General features: G+C 40.6%; 1 long non-coding RNA gene across 2 annotated transcripts in view; it reads right to left on the bottom strand.

The window, feature by feature from the left end:
- Positions 1-12,442: 12,442 nt before the first annotated feature.
- LOC141374115 (uncharacterized) overlaps positions 12,443-21,159 on the bottom strand; it is a 98,884-nt gene continuing 90,167 nt past the window's right edge. For both annotated transcript variants that reach the window (XR_012380714.1, XR_012380715.1), the window contains exons 4-6: positions 15,732-15,814; positions 13,953-14,146; positions 12,443-12,706 (exon numbers count right to left, since the gene is read on the bottom strand). This is a non-coding gene — a long non-coding RNA (uncharacterized lncRNA). The remainder of the gene's footprint in view (positions 12,707-13,952; positions 14,147-15,731; positions 15,815-21,159) is intronic.

Genomic DNA, 21,159 nt, shown 5'->3' with positions numbered 1-21,159 from the left:
GATCCTGGAGTCCCGGGATCGAATCCCGCATCGGGCTCCCTGCTCAGCGGGGAGTCTGCTTCTCCCTCTGACCTTCCCCCCTCTCATGCTCTCTCTCAAATAAATAAATAACATTTAAAAAAAAGAAAAGAAATAAGATAATTGGAGCACAGATTATGAAATTCCATGTTCTTGAGGGTGGGGACTTGAGCAAGGGGTAAGAGGATCTTTTCTAAGATGTTGAATCCTTTGAATTCAGGCAGTTGTGCTGATGGTTCTGTTCTCTAAGGGTTGTATATTTTTATGCATTATCCTTCACCTCAGACTAATCAGCAGACTTCCCTCATTGGTGGGCCAAGAGGAGTGAAACAGTTTTCAATGGCAACTAGTGAAAAGAATGAGTGCTAGGATAATTACCTCATACACTCATCACACTCATGGAGATCAAAGCAGCTAAATGGATCTCAAATATTCATACAAGCCTTAATCCCAACTGAGATGCTCAAATCCACTTCTCTTTTTTCATGTAGGTGAAAGGATATCTAATAACAGTAAGAACTAATGTTTATTTAGCACTTACTATGTGCCAAGCCCTATGCTAAACTTTCCATTGACTATCTCATTAAGTACTATGTTAGACTCTATTTTGTAGATTTCAGAAGAAAGGCTCCTAATGGATTGTTGCCAATATTTTTAAAAAGTGAAACAATGACAAAAAAATCTACATGTCTCTTGAATTATAGAAAGGTCTTTACATATGCAACAAGTTGCTAAAATAGGACTGTTTCAGACTCATTTTTTGGCTAAGGACCCAAGATAATAGGTTCCAAATGCTCCTCCATTTTGAAGTGAGACTCCAGACTACCTATGTAGGACTTGCAAAGGAGCTGCCCTACAGTTGGGTATAAAAGTGCTGAAGTGGCTAGAAACCTGGAGATTAAAAGGAGGATTCTTTAAGAGAGAGGATGTAAGTGTCTCACAGCTCCCCCATGTACCTCATAGGGAGGTACTGAGAGTGATTTTTTTGTGATATTTCAGGGCTAGAGAGAAGGGCTTCAAGGGGAGATTGATGCTTGGGGCACATAATGGACCATGGTCTGATTCACATCTGATGACCACTGAGGGCAATGGGCTCACCCAAGTAGCACCTGGATGTAGGATAGGGGCTATGGTGTAAAAAGTGACTATATTCCCAGGACAGAGGGTCCTAGTGGATAGGGAGAGAGAGCCCAGGAGCAGTTATCTTAGGTTCTAAGACTGCATGAATTGCTGACAAGACCTTAACAGAGAGATGCTGAAGTTCTACAGCCCCAGTGTCTCAAGCTGAGGACTTCTGTGTAGCCAGCTGGCAAGTGTAGTGCCCATATCTAGAAAGCACAGGGCAGAGATCCCTGGTGATTGGGAGTAGAGGTGGATCTCTGGAGAACCCATTAAAGTGCCTACAACAGAGCCAGCTTTACATACCATCCAAAGCCAGAGAAAACCAGCATCAGATCGATGCCAGTCAAGTCTAGTCTTTCCTGACCCTATCCCCTACTCCTGCCCTGGATGGGTCAGAAGCTGCAGTTGATTCATGGGCAGATGGAGTTTGAAAGTAGAGCGAAGACCCTGACGTGCCCCCTTTCCACGGCTTGCTTGCTGCCTGCTGCAGGCCCCAGCTGGGGGAGAGGAGAGCCTTTAGCTTTAATTGACACGTGAAGGGTTTTGTCCTTTGCCTTGTTTTAAGTACACTGAACTAGTGGTAGTAAATTACGGAGACTGTTTGTAATGGAAATAATGGAAGAGTTCTATTACCTAAGCATGATCAGAAAAATTACGTATCCTGGCCTCGATTTTATCCAAGGTGTAGGGAAGAGATAACTCACAGAGCAGATTTGCAGGGGCAGTATTAACTTTAAAAGTTGGTTCATTAGAGTGAATCAGTCCCCCCTTTTCACCCAACAGGTATGTGTATAATACGTATTTACAGCTAAAGTCTGTAATGGTTTGTTTCTTTCAGGTTGCCAAGAGGAGACATGCCGAGATCTGCTTAGGTGATATGGACTTATTGTAACAATACACATGGTGTTAAGGAAGCCCATGGAACTACCTGAACAGGCATATAGTCCTTTAGATCTCCAAAATTAGAATGTAGAACAGGCTCAAGGAATCGAAACGGTGACCTCCACTTGCTTGAGACACAATGGTAGCTCCAGTGGTTCCAGGCATCGTGTCTTGCTCTAAAACGGACCATCTTGTCACTCTTCTCTTCTCTGTGGGCATCTTACATCCGGTAGGCTCAGCACATCACCATTCAACATGGAGCACCCCATTGGGCAGTGTTTCACACCATGCCATTTCCCAGGCACCTGACCAAACTTCACCTTGCTCAAGAACGAATCCCTGGTCTAATCATTTGGGACCAGAGTAGAGAATTCTGTGGCACAGATGTGGCTGATATATGAAGACAGAACTGTGTGTACTCCCATCATGAGATGAGGTCGGTGAGTATAGCAGGTTTCATGGTCTGCTGGAGTTTTCCACCAAACACCTTCTCTCCTTCACCAAATTTCCACAAACAATAGCTGGATGGCGAATCAGTTATTCTTCTGGACACACTACTTCTTGATTTTTTATGCTCTTTTGTCAGCATTTCTGAGCATGAAATTTATGAAATACTTATTGGGCATCAACTAGGTACAAGTCATTATTACCCTAGAATTTTTTTTTGAGATTTTTATTTTCTCCTCTTTCCTTTTTATAAGGTCCTGCAATCAAAATTTTAACAGCAGATGCCTTCAATTTTCCTGGTCACATAGCTCCAAAAATCTTTTGCTCTGTGCATTCAGGCCTCAAGTGTGACTCTATCTCTTTCCCGCAACATTTCCTGGATCTTTTCTGCCACAGAACTCCTTTTTTTTGTTTGTTTTTTTAAGACTTTATTTATTTGTTTGACAGAGAGCACACGAGCACAAGTAGGGGGAAGCAACAGGCAGGAGAGGGAGAAGCAGGCTCCCCAGGACCCTGGGATCATGACCTGAGCCGAAGGCAGATGCTTAACAGGCTGAGCCACCCGGGCACCCCTTTATAGAACTCTTTATGAGCCTTCATCTTTGACTTGCCGTGTAAAGTTTTTTTTTTGTTTTTTTTTTTAATAGGAGGGCTAGAATTTTGTTCCAATTCTTGTTAGTCACCCTTAGACTCCAATCTTGTATTTTGTTGTTTGATGGTTGAATTCTTTTGAATTACTAAAATATTTAGTTTTAGCTCTTTCCATTTACTCTGGTATCTATAGATTCTGACAGAATTTGACATCTTTAGATTCAGGACAGTTATGAATCTTTCTTATCAAAAAGATCCTTCAAATCTTTCCAGGATAATAATTTACAAAATTCTAATTTGAGACCATTCCTAGTGAACTATCTTCCTTTTTTACACATAAGTAAATTACATGTAAGGAATTGGAAAAGATATCCAATTCTTTTCAACAAACATTTATAGAGGGCCTTGCATGGGTCAGGCACTTTTGATATATCTCAGGATTGAGTGATATGTCTATATCATTTCCTTTCTCAAAAGCTTTCAGTGATGAGCAATTATCTTAAAAATTATACATCCCAACTGGATATTCAAGACCTAAAAATCTGGCTGAAGTCTTTTCTAGATTTTTTTTTCAGCTTTGAGATACAATTAACATTTAACATTATGTAAGTTTAAGATATACAATATGATAATTTGATACACTTATGTATTGTGACATGATTACCGCAGTAGGGTTAGATAATACCTCCACCACCTCCCATAATTACCATTTCTTTTTTGTAGTGACAACACTTAAAATTTACTCTCTTAAAGACAAAACCAGAGAGGGAGACAAACCATAAGAGACTCTTAATCTCAGGAAACAAACTTAGGGTTGCTGGATCGGAGAGGGGTGGGGGGATGGGGTGGCTGGGTGATGGACACTGGGGAGGGTATGTGCTATGGTGAGCGCTGTGAATTGTGTAAGACTGATGAATCACAGACCTATACCCCTGAAACAAATAATACATTATGTTAATTTAAAAAATTTATTCTCTTAGCAATTTTCAATTATATAATATAGTATTGTTAACCATAGGTACCATGCTATACATTAAATCCCCAGAACTTACTTATAACTAGAAATATTTACCTTTTGACTGACATCTTCCCATTTCCTCCACCACCCAGCCCTTATCAATACCCATTCTATTCTTTCTAGGAATTCATTTTTTTTTTTTTTTTTTTTTTTTAGATTTCACATATAAGTGATACTATACTGTTTTTGTCTTATAAGTCTCTTATTTTCCTTAGCATAATGCCCTCAAGGTCCATCCATGTTGTTGTAAATGACGGGATTTCCTACTTTCTCATGGCTGAATAATATTTCTTTATACACACACACACACAATCCATATCCTTATTCAATCATCTGTTGACAAATACTTAGGCTCTTCCCATATCTTGGCTATTATGAATAATGTTGCAATGACCATGAGACTCTGATATCTCTTTGAGATCTCGTTTTTGTTTCCTTTGGATATATATCCAGAAGTGGGATTGTTTGATCATATGGTAGTTCTATTTTCAATATTTTGAGGAACCTCCATACTGTTTTCCATGGTGGTTGTTCCAACTTCTATTCCCACTAACACTACATCAGAGTTCCCTTTTCTCCACATCCTCGCTAACACTTGTTATCTCGTCTTTTTGATAAAAGCCATTCTAATAGGCATGAAGTGATATCTCATAGTGATTTTGGTTTGCATTTTCCTGATCATTAGGGATGTTGAATATCTTTTATGTACCTATTAGCTATTCGCATGTCTTCTTCAGAAAAATGTCCATTTGGTTCCTCTGCCCATTTTCCCGTCAAAAAAAATTTTTTTTTACTATTGAGTTACATGAATTCTTTACATATTTTGAATATTAACTCATCAGATATGGTTTGCGAATATTGTCTCCCATTCTCCACATTGCCCTTTCATTTTGTTGACTGTTTCTTTAGTTGTTCAGAAGTCTTTTAGTTTGATGTAGTCCCACTTATATTTGCTTTTGTTGCTTGTGATTTTGGTGTCATACCCAAAAACTTGTTGCCAAGAACAATGTCAAGGAGCTTTACCTCCCTGTTTTCTTTCAGGAGTATTAAGGATTCAGGCCTTATGTTTAAGTCTCTATTTTAGTTTTTCTGAATGATATAAGATAGGGGTCCAGTTTCATTCTTCTGTATGTGGTTATCCAGATTTCCCAACACCACTTGTTAGAAAGACTATCCGTTCCTTGTAAAATATTAGCTGGCTCTGTAGGGGAGGGTTTATTTCTGGCCTGGCCATTCTGTTTCTTTATGTCTGTCTACTTTTATGCCTGTACTTTGCTGTTTTGATTATTGCAGCTTTGTAGTATAGTTTGAAATCAGAGGTGTGATAACCCTAACTTAGTTCTTTCTCAAGATTGCTTTGGCTTTTTAAGGTATTCCGTAATTCAATACAAATTTTAGGATCGTTTTCTCTATTTCTGTGAAAAATGCCATTGGAATTTTGATAGGGATTGCACTGTATCTATAGATGGATTTGGGTAGTATGGACATATTAATTTTTCCAATCCATGAACATGGAGATCTTTCCCTCTGTGTCTTCTCTATTTCACTTAATGTCCATCAATGCCTTATAGTTTCCTGTGTACCTTATAGTTTTCTGTGTATTTCTTTTTCAGACATTTCATTGCTAGTGTAGAGAAACACTAGCAATGGGGTGGGAGGGATGGGGTGGCTGGGTGATAGACATTGGGGAGGGTATGTGCTATGGTGAGCGCTGTGAATTGTGCAAGACTGTTGAATCACAGATCTGTACTTCTGAAACAAATAATGCAACATATGTTAAGAAAAAAGAAAAAGAAGATAGCAGGAGGGGAAAAATGAAGGGGAGTAAGTCGGAGGGGGAGATGAACCATGAGAGATGATGGACTCTGAAAAACAAACTGAGGGTTCTAGAGGGGAGGAGGGTGGGGGGATGGGTTAGCCTGGTGATGGGTATTAAAGAGGGCACATTCTGCGTGAAGCACTGGGTGTTATGCACAAACAATGAATCATGGAACACTACATCAAGAACTAATGATGTAATGTATGGTGATTAATATAACAATAAAAAAATTAAAAAAAAAAAAGAACGACTGGCATTAGTTTTGTAGAATTTACTGGGGAAGTCATCTGACTTCCTGACCTTTTCTTTGTTGGGAGGTTTTGGATTACTACTTCAATTTCCTTACTAGTAATTGGTCTGTTCAGATTTCCTATTTCTTCATGGTTCAGCCTTGGTAGGTTGCATGTTTCTAAGAATTCATTAATTTCTTCTGGGTCAACCAATTTGTTGGTGTATAGTTGTATTCATAATAGTCTCCTATGATCCTTTGTATTTATGTGGTATCATTGTAATGGCTCTGCTCTCATTCCTGATTTTGAATCTTCTCAAATAGAGCTAAGACTTCTTTTTAGTCTACCTAAAGTTTTGTCAGTTTTGTTCATCCTTTCAAAATACCAGCTCTTAGTTTCATTGATTTTTTTTCTGCTGTTTTTCTGGTCTCTATTTCTGCTCTGATCTTTGTTACTTCCTTCCTTCTGCTAACATTTGGGCTTATGCTTTTTTTTTTCTAGTACCTGCAGGTATAGTTGTTGGGTTTACTTTTTTTTTTTTATGTAACCATTTATTGCTATAAACTTACCTCTTAGAACTGCTTTTGCCACATCTGGTAAGTCTGGGTATGCTTGTTTCCGTCTTCATTTGTTTCAATATATTTGTTTTTTCTCTTTTGATTTCCTCTTTGACCCATTCAGGAGTGTGTTGTTTAAATTCCATGCAACTGTGAATTTTCCAGTTTTATTCCTGTTACTGATTTCTCATTTCAAACCACTGTGGCGAAAACAGATGCTGGGTATGATTTCAATCTAAAATTTCCTAAGACTTATATGATTCATCCTGAAGAATGCTTTGTGTGTGCTTGAGAAGAATGCATATTCTGCTCCAGTTGGATGGAATGTTCTATATATGCCTGTTCAGTCCATTTGGTCTAAAGTATAGTCAAGTTCAGCATTTTTTTTTTTTTTTTTTAGTGATTTTCTGGCTGATCTATCCACTGTTGAAAGTGGAGTATTAAAGTGCCACTATTATTGTATTGTTATTTCTCCCTTCAGATCTGTATTTGTTAATATACTTAGGTGTCCTAATTTAGGGTTCATATATATTTATGATTATTATATCCTCTTGATAAATTGACCTTTTTATCATTATATAATGACCCTGTCTTTTGTTAGATTTTGAATTAACATCCAGTTTGGTATAAGTACGGCTACTCCCGCTCTTTTGGTTTCTACTTTACAGGGAATATCTTTTTCCATCCCTTCACTTCGAGCCTATTTGTGTTTGTAAAGTTGAAGTGAGTCTCTTGTAGGCTACAGTTAGTTGGGTCTTATTTTCTATCCATTTATCCCTTCTATGCCTTTTGATGGGAGAATTTAGTTTACTTACCTTTGGAACAATTATTGATAGGTAAGAACTTACTAGTGACATCTTACTGTTTTCTGGCTGTTTTGTAGTTCCCTTGCTCCTTTTTTCTTTCTGCCTTTCTTTGTGAATTGATGGTTTTATGTATGCTTTGATTCCCTTCTATTTATCTTTTGCGTATCTACTGTAACAACAGGCACTTGTAACAACTCTATCAATGCTTTGCCCAGATCCTTTTGGATCTCCTAAATAGTCTGCAGCTATAACTCACTTTGAGCCCTGCTGTTGGATACTAGAGCTGTTTACCCACACACAAAAAACTGTTTAAGTGCCTAGGAGTTTATGTCTCCTTGGGTGGCCGATGAGTGACTGATATGGGTTTATGAAATGGGTTTGTGAAAGACCAACTCTTTGGTACCAACTGGGACAAACTCTGAGGTATAATTTACATTCCTGAGCTGCCCTCCTGAAGGACCAGATAGAAGCTGGGGCTTTACCTGAAATTGTGCTTCTGCTTAGATTCTTCCACTCCCTGTCGTGTTTCTCTTACCCCCATACCTAGCCTTCTCATGGGAGCATTTGCTTAGTACATCACTTGCACATGAATCCTCTTCTGCTTCTGGGGAACTTTAACTCAGACTCTGTTGTGTGGAAATTGAAAACAAAATTTAATCATAGCTCACAAAGACCAAACACAAATGGAAAGTCTTGTATATGAACCGTTTGCTTTCCTGGAAGGCTCTTTTTGACTTGTAATCAGAAGCACCCAGAGTTCAAAATGCATAGTCTATGTGACTGTACATAAGAGGAGTAAGTCCTTTGTAAGTGTGACATTAACATAGTATCACATTTGTCTCGGCTCCTGGCTTATCCTCAAATCCTCAGAAAGGCATTTGTGAATGCCTGTTACCATGGAGTGCCTATCACTGGTTTAAGTAACATTCGATTCTATTTTCCCAAAGTAGCCACAAAGGCAGTGTTTGAAGAACAAAATAGATGTGGAAGACACTGGAGATAATTGGCCACCATTTCCTATTTGCCAGTTTCCTGTGTTCACAGGCTGGGATACTAATAATGCCCAGTCACAAAGAAACAGGGAAAGGGGGTGAGGCCGACTACACTCAAAGTTGCAATGTTCTTCCTGGGTGCTCCTCCTCATGTGACCCCTTGGCACCCAATACTTAAAAAAGTTGCTGTTGTAAGTACTTGCTTCCCTCTCTTAGATTGTGAGAACCCTGAGGGGGAAAAACGTGCGTGTTTTGTTCATGGTTGTATTCTAGAGCCTGCCACAATGTCAGGCACTAAGTAGGTGCTCAATCAATATGTACCGACTACACATGGGAGCCCTGAGACCATGAACCTAGGTCTCTAGAAGTAGATCATGCTGTGTTCAGGACTTCTCAGGACTAAATATAGGTTAAAAGATTTTGGAGTTTAGGCTGTCCCTGCTGTAGGTACAATGGTCACATACCAGAGAAACTGGCTGTTCCAGTTCACTGTTACATCGTTTTTACCCGTTTGTCCAGCTATGTGTTGGTAGGAAGCCTCATGGAGAACCTGAGGGAGGCACAATTTCCTCAGACCTATGAACTCTTGGGGAAGGCTCGTTTAGTTAGCCTTTGAGTTTCCTAGCTCAAAAAAAGAAAGAAATTTGATATGATCTGAATTCACTGTTCTGAAAACGATAAGACTTCGAATGGTAAGCTAGTCTAGCAGTCTTGTTTTAATGGAGATTAGCCACTGGTCCAGGAAAAGGAGAAGAGAGAGTTCTAGAAGGCTGCTTCTGCCTTTGATTCATCTTTGTACTCCAAGTGCCCATAAATAAATTGTATCAAATACCCCTTGAGTTCGATGCCTCTGAGAGCCGGCCTGTCTTCTTACCATCTCCATGTCCATGTCTGTGATTCAGCCACTTTATGGTGGGATAGACCAGTAGGACCTGTTTCTTTCTCCAGTACCCAAGGAGGATTCACAGAACCCTGATGGAGGTTGTCAAAAAAATGACAACGTTCCACCAGGGATAAGTATTTGGAAAATGATGCCAAGGGCCAAAGAAGAAAACTAGAGCTGTTTGTTTTCATTTATTTGTCAAGCTAGAGATCTGTGACAGGTTGGTGAAAGCTATTATTTTCAATCTTCTCCCTTGCTCCATCTCATACCTTGAAAGTTTAAGCAATCCTCGGCTGCTACAGGGTAATTAGAAGCAGTCTGCTTCCTCTCCTGCCCAGTTTCTCAGATATTGGGAGAGTGGAATGTTGGCTGAAGGGGCAATTGAGCAATATTTTATATTTTAATTTCTTGCTAAAGAACTGATATATTGTTGAACAGGTTCTATAAGTGAATTCTGTTCTCTGATATCTCTTCCAAATGCCTTAAATGGCACCATTGTACTTAAATAATTTTGTGCTTTTTAGAACTGCTGCCCACATTAAACTTCATCCCTTCCTTCACATGCTTATCATTTGCCCAGTAACATATAGACTAAGGCTCATATTGCTAAGTCAAATTTTGGAGACAAATCTGCTTTTAAATTGAGTTTTAGTTTTTTAGTCTGTTTAGATTTGGCACAAAAAGCACAAAAAATTTACATGAGCCAATGGTCCAAAAACACTGCCATAAGCTTGTCACTAGAAGCTGCTTTTGGCTCTAAATTGCCAAGGGGAAAGAAGCCAAACATAGGTTTCCTGTTGAGGTCCTTGAGCAACATTGGTTTCTGCCAAATGTACATTTTTGGAATAATTTTTTTTAAAGTCATCAGCTAGAGAATGTTGGGTGTGAGTATTTTAAAACAACTCTAAAAATAACAAAGTTATAAATGAGGTTGTCAGTTACCACAATTCAGTCCATGATCCAATAACTATTTATTGAGCACTTATTATCTGCCAGGAATTACATGTCGATTTGAGACAAATTTTCCTTTAAGATAAATTTGAATGTACTATTGTTTTCCAAACAGTAAATATTACAGAAGGATAAACAAACATGAGTTTTCAAGATAGTCATCTCTTTATATTTTTATTCTGATAGTTTTTAAGTTGACTGGTTCTCTTGAGACAAAAAAAAAAGCTTTTGATAAAAATTATGCAAATCCAAGCCTTTCATTAATATTTATATTCTTAAATTTCTTCATCAGTAATCACTGAAGTAGATAAAAGATGAAAATAAGAATGTATGATGACCTGATAAGATACTGATCTCTGCATCATACACACACTCTGCAGGAAGCTTTACCCAATAGGGTGCTGATAGGGAAAGAACAAGTAAAAATTCTGTAAAGCAGTGGGCTAGGCTCAAGGGTGGGGGCTAAGAACTGTATCAGTATCTCATTTTATATTCTCAAAAGTATGCCCATCACACTAGCAGGCACTGCATTTTTGGATAAGGGAAAAAATGCACATTGGTTCTTATTACCTCTGTGTTGTGGTTCAGAGTCTGTGGTGAAGTGAATAAGTGCTTTCTCTTAAATATATAATAAGCATCACAAATATGCTCTGTTATCATCTCACTTGGGAAACCTGAGTTAACCCAATCTTTTTTTCTTCAGCAAGTTTTTTAGAAGCACTAATTAAGGCATTTAAACTAGGTGTGAAGTAAAAAGTTCATAAAACACCTAAGTATCGGGGCACCTGGGTGGCTCAGTGGGTTAAGCGTCTGCCTTCAGCTCAAGTCATGATCCTGGGGGCCTGGGATCGAGCCCCGCATCAGGCTCCCTGCTCAGTGGGGAGTCTGCTTCTCCCTCTGCCTCTGCCCCTGCTTGTGCTCTCTCAAAAAAAAAAAAACAAAAAAACCCAAAAAACACCTAAATATGTTGTTTGTCTAGTAAATATTGAGTAGCCATGTATTAAAGTACTGTGTTTGGTGCTGGATTTAATATAAGTGAAGAGGACACTGAGTCTGCCTTCTAGAAGCTTACAGTTCAGGGGGCTGACAAAGTCAAGCAAGTTCAATACAAGGCACTAAATAAGTTGATACAAGGGAGAAAGAATTCTATCTGCCTGGGGTAAATGGAAGGTTAGTTGATACACAGGAGGTGACTTCTGAGTTTGAGCTGATTCTGGAAGCCGAATGAGCGTTAGTCAGAAAGTGTAGGTGAAAGAGGGAGGTAAAGAGCAAAATCAAGAAGCTATAACAGAAAATAAGGACATGTGTTTATATAAAACTTGTATCATAAAAGTGGTAACAAACAGAATAGGTAACTTCTATAACTACAATATTTTAACGCAAATGATGTAAAAATAATGTCAGCAGTATTTTTATACAAAGATTTTTTTTATTAAAAGATTCTGTTTATTTGCGAGAGAGCGTGAGTTGGGGGGGAGGGGCGGAGGTAGAGGGAGAAGCAGGCTCCCCACTGAGCAGGGAGCCGGACACAGGACTTGATCCCAGGACCCCAGGATCATGACCTGAACTGCAGGCAGATGCTTAACCAACTAAGCCACCCAGCCACCCCTAGAAACGTTTATTTTAAATTGACTAGAAAAAGAATCTTTAGAGAGCAATCAGGTAACATCCACTAAAAATGTCTATGTTTTGATCCATAATCTTCACTGCCTGAAATCTAGCCATAAGAAAGAAAAAAAGTGCATGGGATTATAAATACAATATTTATTACAGTGTTGTTCTTGGTAGCAAAAATCTGGAAACAGTGTGAATGTCCAACCATAGGGGAAGAGTCAAGTAAATTGGGGCACTGCTCATGCCGTGGAATATTAGAAAGCTATTAAAAAGACTGAATTGCAGCTACACAAGTTGACTTAAAGGGATTTCCACCAGAAAATGCTGGGTGAGATAAGCATGATGCAGAAAAATACATGCAGTATGATCCCATCTTCAGAAGAAAAGGACATGAACTTGTATAAAATGCATGTGTATAAACGTGTGTGTATGGACATATTTATAAAAAGAGGGTTACATGAGCATTGGTAAAACTATGAAAGGATACAGACATGAAACAGCATGGTTTCTTTTATTTTTTTTTATTTTTTTTTTCACCAACTGTTTATTTTCCGTCAACCTTTTCCATTTCTATTTCCATTTTGTGTGCCTTTGTGGAAGAGCAGCTTAAGACCACTCAGTGGTTGTTCCTACCCATTCAGTGGCCTGAGCAGTGGGAGCTGCAGACCAGTCTTCAGTGGCCGGCTGGGCGCTCCAGTCTTCAGTAGGGAACTGCTGAATAGGCACCGAGGGCACCTGCACGCCTTCAGACCAGCATGGTTTCTTTTAGCAGGCGGCTTATGTGAGAAGAGGGAGAAAGGGTAAGCCAAGAAAAAAAGGGGAAAATACAGTAAAAACAACATTATATTTATGTATATGCACATGTATATGTACAATGTAGTATGTCTACCCAGTGTGTTTATATATTTTATATAAATTATATCTATGTCAAGTCATGGATCACTGTTTGTCTTATGATATCTACACGGAGAAAGAGAGAGAGAGATACAGACTTTTAAGAAAAAAGTAGTACAAACTGAGGGATACCCCAGGCAGACCAGGGGTGAAACCACCAGCATATTGGGGGGATTACAAAGAGTTACAACACAGGGTGCAGTTACTTGGTATCAGTACCTGATACTCTTGTCACATATCACTATAAATGTAGGCGGGGTGAGTGATTTTTCTTTTCAAGCTGACTGATATTTCTTAAGAAATTTAGGGCCCATAACCTGGCATGGTTATTAGCAGGAGGAAAGGTTTCCTTTCCATGGGAAGATGTTAATCTTCAGGTGCAGACTGTCTGGTTCATTACATCCTGTGACATCACAAGCGAAAGAAGCAGGCGGCGGGGGCCAGGGGTGGGGGTCGGGGCCTGGGGCTGAACCAGCAGTGAGGAGCACTGGGGTGCACCTGCCCCCCCCAACTGCAGACCTGAACCAGATCACGTGACCTCTCGAATCTCAATCCCGCTTGCAAAAGAGAGCAAATACTTGCTGCCTTGGAGGAAGTGCGTGCAAACAGCCCAGAAATTCTAATCAAGAACCTTGATACAAGCATGCTAGTGACAGGACATACTATTCTGTTCCCCTGCTTCCCATCAGCTTCCTGAGTTAAAGTCCTTTTTTTTTTGGTCGTCTTGAGCAATGGAAATACCTTTCATGGGTGTAGAAATGTTTGTTAAATCAATTCTATTTATTTTCTCCTGAATGTCACACCTACCACTGTCACAGTCATAATTAAATCTAACCGCAATTAAAATGTAGACTAACCATTGTCAGCCTGAAAAGTGGGCTGAGAGGCAGGACAGATCGAGCCACTCTGAGCCACTCTGATTTCACAGGGTGAGAGAGCCTAAAACCATATCCAGACGAGCGCATAGGAGAAATGGTCAAGAGATGACATTGGACAAAGAGAATAGGGAATAAGAAAGAAAGCTTTGGACAAAGGTATAAAGACAACCCAGAAGCCACTGGAATAATTGAGGATGACCCTTTCCACGAAGTCTACTTTGCTGTTAATGAAAAATAAACAGCCTATTACCAGCTCTCAGCCAAGATGGTGGGAGGAGGTGGAAAGCCAGCCTGCGGTGGTTGGGCACACGCTCTCGAAAGCAGGCTGTGCTCTCAGCTCTGCCATGTTCTAGCCAAAAATAGCTTAACTTCTCTGTCCCTCAGTTTCTTCATCTGTGTAATGGAGATGATGAGGATGATGACGGTATCACCTACAACTGCAAGCTGTTATGAAGATAGCGTGAACAAACAAGCATAACGCATTTCCTACACTGCTCGCGCACAGTAGGTGCTCTGTGTTAGCCCTTTCTTTTAGAAGAGAGAAGTAAGCACGCTACACTAGGATCTCTGAATCTTTTTCCCTGAAGGTAGATAAAATATTCAAATATTTGGAACAAGAGGAGAAGGAAAAAAAAAAGCACATAATGTTTACAAAATGCCTATAAAAAGTCCCTTCTTGTCCAGGAAGTTTGCTTTTTTGTTACATAGTGCTTTTTTATTAGAGAATAGTGTCCCAAATGAGGAGAGAAAATTGGTATTGCACCTGCCTTAGAAGAGGAAAGAGGGCATGCTGGGATGGCCCCAGGAGCTACCACTTCTGACGCGGGTGAGGTCATGAAAGAGCTCAGAAAATCACCTCCCTGGGCTCAGTTCTGATCTGTGGGCAAAATTCTTTCCATCCTTCTGTTAGTCCAAGTGAACTGAATGGGCTCAGAAGTCCTGGACTGCTCAGACATTCCAAGTGGTGGCCCCTTGGCACAGAGCGCAGGCAATGTCTGAATGTTGTTCAGCTCTGTCTTGAGCAGGAAATGAGGGGACCAAAAAGCCCCTTTGCCTGGGCTCTGGAACTTCCACTTCCTGGTATCTGAGACTTCTATCTCATCCTGCATGAAGTAATGGAGGTGAGGCCTAGGTCAAAGCAGGGGGTGGGTTTTAAGTTTTGGCAAACCTAAAACAAGGCCAACTCTGATAGGTAGAATTGAACATTAACTTTCTGGAGTTAATTAGGCAATGAGTATCAGATTCCTTTAAAATATTTATACTCTTTCATCCAGCAATCCTATTTCTAAGAATGTATCCTGAAGAAAGAGTAGATATGCACATTCTTAAGTATCACTCAAGGATGTTCATTGCAGTATTGTTTTAATCATAAAAAACTTGGAAGCAATTTATACATCCAAAACCAGGTTTTAAATAAATTAGGATTCATGTGTTTCATGGGCTCTTATGGAGTGACTAAAAATCAAGATATAGAAGAATGTTTACTGGCATAGGAAAATGTTCACAATTTACTGGCAAGTATATTCTGCAGAAAGCCTCAGTGATAGCTAGAGGAATCAAAGCTAATTAACCCCTCCCTGACCCATGCATTTTAGCCTATAGAAAGGAGCACTTCTAATGCTGAAAAGTGCTAGGTGTAGTAGAGTGGACAGAAAAGGGTCAGCTCTGGGGATGCCCGGGTGGCTCAGTGGGTTAAGCATCTGCCTTCGGCTCAGGTCACAATCTCAGGGTCCTGGGATCGGGTCCCGCATCAGGCTCCTTGCTCAGCGGGGAGCCTGTTTATCCCTCTCCCTCTGCTGCTCCCCCTGCTTGTGCTCTCTCTGACAAATAAATAAAATCTTAAAAAAAAGAAAAAAGAAAAAAAGAAAAAAGAAAAGAGACAGCTCTGCTCCTGGACTGGATGCTCTCAAATTTCTGGTATTCTCTCCCAGGATGGACATGATGTAAACAACACCAACTCCCCCCATAGACTACCCTGGGCTCTGCATTTCCATGAGGGAAGCAGAATTTTCCAGCACAGTGATCCTACCTTTGGCCAGAGCTCATCCAATGCAGTGTCACCCACATCTCTGCACACGTGTTGTCCATACTCCTGTCCATGTTAAGTAATGCCTATAGGACCAGAAATACACACACACACACACACACACACACACATACACACACAACATATTAATGGTGTTTATCTCTGGGTGGTGGGATTATGAGTAATTTTTATATTCTCCTTTAAGCATTTGTTATATTTCATATAGCAAGCATATAACTTTTGTAGTGGGGCACAGAGGTAACCCACTAATTTAAAGCTATGCCATGGGCTGATCCTAAAGCAAGATCATTGCCCCAAGAAAAGAAAGGGTCCTGAATTTGCCTCTAACCTACAGTGTGACCATGGGCAAGTCATTCACTTCACCTTCCGAGCCACAATTTCCTTGTTTGTAAAATGAGGCAGCGGAAACAAGTAATTCATAAGGTTCCTTCTACCTTTGGCAGTCTTGATCCAAGAAGTTTGCTTTTTTTTAAGGGTGAAGAGCAGGAGGGTGGTTATAGAAGACCTTGAGAAGCTCAGAAGCTCTCAGGTGTGTAAGTGGGAAGGTGGAAAATCAAATCAATCAAACTGAAAGCTAGTTGCAGTGTCTGAAATTTCTGTTGTAATTTTTTCTTTAGAGCACACGTTGCATTTCTAGGAAAAATCTCGTCTCTTATTTGCGAGACAGGAGTGACTTACAAGGACTAGTTGTCTATCAAGCAGGTGCACGTGTGTTCACTCAGAAGCTGCCCCCCGCCCAAGGGTGGTAATTAAACTAAAGGAGACTTTAAATTCACGTGAACTTTACTGCGATAGGATTCACTCGTCTATCGGGTGAACGTTATGAAGCACATCCTTCTGATTTGTTCTAAGTACACGTTCTGAGGAGTGAAGGGACCCCTAACTGTTCCCTGTCCTCAGTGTCAGCACAGTGCTATGACAGACCATCCAACCAGGTTGTCTTTAAAATGGCTTTGGCAAAGTCTCGTAGAAACAGAACATCTCCACATAAATATTTCTCAAGTGTGTTTGTATTAGCAAAAACAATATTTTTTGAAGATTTTTATTTGTCTGAGAGAGACACAGTGAGAGAGGGAACACGAGCAGGGGAGTGGGAGAGGGAGAAGCAGGCTTCCCGAGGAGCAGGGAGCCCGATGCGGGGCTCGGTCCCAGGACCCTGAGATCATGACCTGAGCCGGAGGCAGATGCTTAACGACTGAGCCACCCAGGCGTCCCAGCAAAAACAACATTTAAGGGCTTTACAGAAACGTTAAATCTTAAAAAAACATCTTGTACCAGGTAAAAGAAATTACCAGCTTGAAACGATGATAGGGAATCCAATGACCTCTGCTGTCAATTTTCTACAGCTATTTTAAAAATGACATTTCCTCTTTTTTCAGTATTTCTAAATATACTTCACACTGTCGTAATAACGTTCACTAAAAATTTAAAAATCACTCACTGTCCCACTACCTCAACCATTTATTTTTCTATGTTACTTTCCAGGCCCTCTCTGTGTGTGTATATAATTTTTATGTAGTTGTAGTCCATAACTGACATAAGTTTGGGGGTCCTGCTTTTTTACATATCATGTTAAATCTGGGATTTTTCCCTGATGTCACCTCATAGTTTGTGTAAATGACCATTTATAATGACTATACTATCCCACCAAGTAAATATATACATGTGATTTTTTTTTGAACATGCTTTATAATGTTCCCCAGGGAAAGCCTAATCCTTGGTAGCTACCTTTGTGATTTATAGGCTCTGGGAAAACCCAAAACCTTCATCTGTTGCTAAAATTTACCCAACAGTGATTCGATCCTTTGTGCAAAGGCTTCCTTGCCTTTTCTGTAGGGTGAAGATAGTTTGGACAAAGTCAATATTTGTAATCCCTAACATCTATAGTACTAACTGGTTTTTATCAGTTTATGTTTCCCCTCCTGACAGGAAGGCTAGGGAAGAAGAGAATGTTGCAGGAAAGAGAAAGAGAAAGAGAAAGAACTCAGGTACCCCAAAGATACTTAACCTGCTTTAAAACATTCCCTAATGTTCCTTCTAAACACCATTCCCTTGGGACTTGAGAGGCACCCAGTATCATTGTCTGCATTTTCAGATGGAGAAGTGGAAACCACTGAGGTTAAATGACTGGCCAAAGGCCAAAATGCCAACCTGTGGAGGGGTCAGCCCCCAAATTCCCACCTATTGGCTCATTGCACTGAAGTGTCTCCCATGAGGGCCTTTACAGCCATTCATCCTGAGGCACCTCGACTCCCACAGTTGGGTGACCTCCATAAAGCTCACCAAGGAAACTTCCAAGGGCTCAGGCCACTCCGCTGGTGGTTTCCAGGACCGTACTCGGCTCCTGCTCTCCATCACTACCCCTCCCGTTAAGCCAGAAAACCAGGCTACTCCAAGAGTGAGAGGGCATCTGTCCACTTCCGTTCAGGGGTAGCCTATCCTTCCCTTTATGCCCACCTCCAAGCCCAGCCACCAAGAAGAATGGAATAGTATGTGACCCTTACAGGACCTTTGACGAAAGGAAAATGTGCTTGGCAAGGTAGTGTACTATAGTGTGAAACACACAGGATCTCAGTGGGCTTGACTCCAGGTTATTCTCAGGGCCTCAGCTAGCCTGAGTGGTGCCTTGGATCATAGGAGGAAAGCGTGCCTCCTCTCGGTGGGTGCTGCCCTGCTGGTTTGTGGCTTGGCAGTAGATCACAGGCTGGCTTTCAACCTTGATTTATCCCCTTGGCTGGGTGCCTTTGTGTGCAGTGATTGACTTACACAACTATCTGTGGGTGTCATATCCATCCTTTACTGTTAGGTGACTTGAGAAGTTGCTTAGCCTTTCTGAGTCTTGGTTTCCCCATCTATAAAACAGGCAAAATAATAGCACCTTCCTCCAAGTTCCTCAGGTTAAATGAGATACAGCTTGTAAACCACCTCACATGGTAGCTCTCTCCTAGGACGCAGGCATTCAATAACACGGTAGCCCTCCTTATTAGCTGTTTAAGTTGTGGCGTGGCTTTAGAAGACAAGAAAAGCCTACATTATACCATACTCTCTTGAGAAGCCTGATTTGCCTAGCAATGTATCTTGTAAATGGAGGACAATTATGAAAAGGGGAGGTGAGATTCATTTAGATTATTTGTTATTTTAGCATGTTATTGTTATCATTCTTTCTGGTTGCATCATCTGAAGTAGGCATATCTGATATGGAATTTCTAATTACATGTTGAGTTCAAGAAAGGATAATTTATAGTCCACACCCTGACACACCTATGCCTCTGGAGCATACTTGCAATTTTGTTGGATGTCTTGGGCATTGGGACAGTCAACCTCATTCAAGGTATTAATCAGTGAATTCTTGTTTTACTGTTGTATGGTCAAGTGAGAGATACAAGTGAGTAATTCAGGAGCAAGCACTGAGGAATGTCTGATTTGCATAGGCACAGAAATGAGCCTTTTAGGCTGGGTTTAAAAAGGAAGGAAGAAAAAAAAGGAGCCATTGAGTAGTTCTTAGGCCAGGTAAAGTCCCAGCGTGCTCAGTCAGCAGCTCTGATGTCCACTCTCTAGGACCAGACCAACTGCCTTCTTTTATAAAACCATTTTGGTGGGAAGAGGACATTTATAATTTAGCCCTGGGAGATTTTTTTTAAAAATTTCCTGGGGCACCTGGGTTAAGCATCTGCCTTTGGCTCAGGTCATGATGTCAGGGTCCTGGGATGAGTCCCGCATAGGGCTCCCAGCTCCGTGGGGTGGGGTGGGGGGGTTGCTTCTCCCCCTCTCCCTCTGCCCCTTCCCCTACTTGTGCTTTCTCTCTCTCTCAAATGAATAAATTTTTTAAAAAAAATTTCCTGATAATAAATAGAATAGTGGTGTGTGCGTGCGTGCGTGCGTGCAGGTGTGTATTTACAATCACTGGAGGGCAAGAACGAATTCTCAGCTTACCTAAAAGTGGAACATTGGTCTTTTCTAGGTGAACTCACATATCTCCCAGGGAGTATATCTTTCATAATTTTAGCGTAACTGCTTCGAAAGGACGTCTATAATCCGTAAATAACTCTGTGGCTCTCTTTGCCTGGAATCTTTCTTTCAACTTTTACCAAGGAATATTTATAATCAAATAATTACACTGCGTTTTCAAACAAGCAACTGTAAAAATATCACTCAAGAACTCCTTTCAGATTTTGGGAGGAGCCCATTTCATTCACAAAACAAAGCAACAATAACAACAAAAAACACAATAAAACCTTAACAGAAAGAAAGCAATTAAAGACTTGGTGACTCAGTGTTAAAGTGATGGAAAATCAGGTTGTTTCCAGTTATTAAGGCCCCTTCCTTCCTGTTTCTCAGAACTGAATGAGCTGGGACCAAGTGAGGGGAGGACAGTGATAGCGTGTATGCATGTGTTTGTGGCAGGATGCCCTACCTGAGCCAAGACTATTCAGACTGAGCTGTTTGCAGGCTGCCAACTCTTTCATTTTGCAGAGGTGAATGCTGGAAAGCACTTGTCTTTTGAGAAAAAAATTTTGTTTGCTTGGGAGAGGCATGGGGGAGGGATAAAGAGGGAGTCATAATATCCTTCTGTCTCATTTGGTGCCCTCCCCTCGCCCCCCCTCCAACACTCACACGGGTTCCATTGGCCAGAAAGGCTGGTCTGGAGCCAGAAACCCAAGGATGTGGTTTCCAAGCATGGGGGGCTTTAGGAGCCCAGATGACAACCATGGCACAGGGGTGGTGATAGTCTGCCTTTCCACCTTCACTTTGCTGCAAAAGTCCACACAGCTTTTTCATTTAGACTCAGGGCAGCCTTATGCTAAGTGTATTATGCTTAAGAAGTATATGCATTAAAAAGGCATTATGCTAAGCAAAATAAGTTAGACAGAGAAAGACACATACTGTTTGATCTCACTTCTATGTGGAATCTAAAAAAGCCCAACTCATAGAAATGGTGAGTTGAGTGTTGGTTACCAGAGGCTGGAGGGGTGGGGGAAATAGGGAGATACTGGTCAGAGTATGTAAATGTCCAGTTAGAAGATGGGTAGGTTCTGGTGGTCTAATGTGCAGCACGGTGATTACAGTGAATGATACCATATTATATACTTGAAAGTTGCTAAGAGAGTAGATCTTAAATGTGGTCACCACAGAGAAGAAATGGTAATTAGGTGAGTTGATAGAGGTATTAGGTAACCCTATGGTGGTAATTGTTTTGTAATACATATGTGTATCAAATCAACAGGCTGTATACTTTAAACTTACACAATGTTATATGTCACTTATAGTTCAAGAAGGCTGGAAAAAAAGACAAAATGGGGACACCTGAAAATCAGAATGTATGATTAAATTGCTTGGCTGTTCATCTCTGCTTACCTATCAAAACCACTTGGGAAATATGTTCAAATTACAGAGGTTCAAGCTCCATCCT

This window comes from Callorhinus ursinus, unplaced genomic scaffold (genome assembly GCF_003265705.2).
Source record: "Callorhinus ursinus isolate GAN/ISIS: 27379988/994484 unplaced genomic scaffold, GSC_fseal_2.0 scaffold14, whole genome shotgun sequence".
NCBI lineage: Eukaryota > Metazoa > Chordata > Mammalia > Carnivora > Otariidae > Callorhinus > Callorhinus ursinus.
The sequence above is the reverse complement of the archived record's forward strand: the minus strand, read 5'-3'. Positions and strand labels throughout refer to the sequence as shown.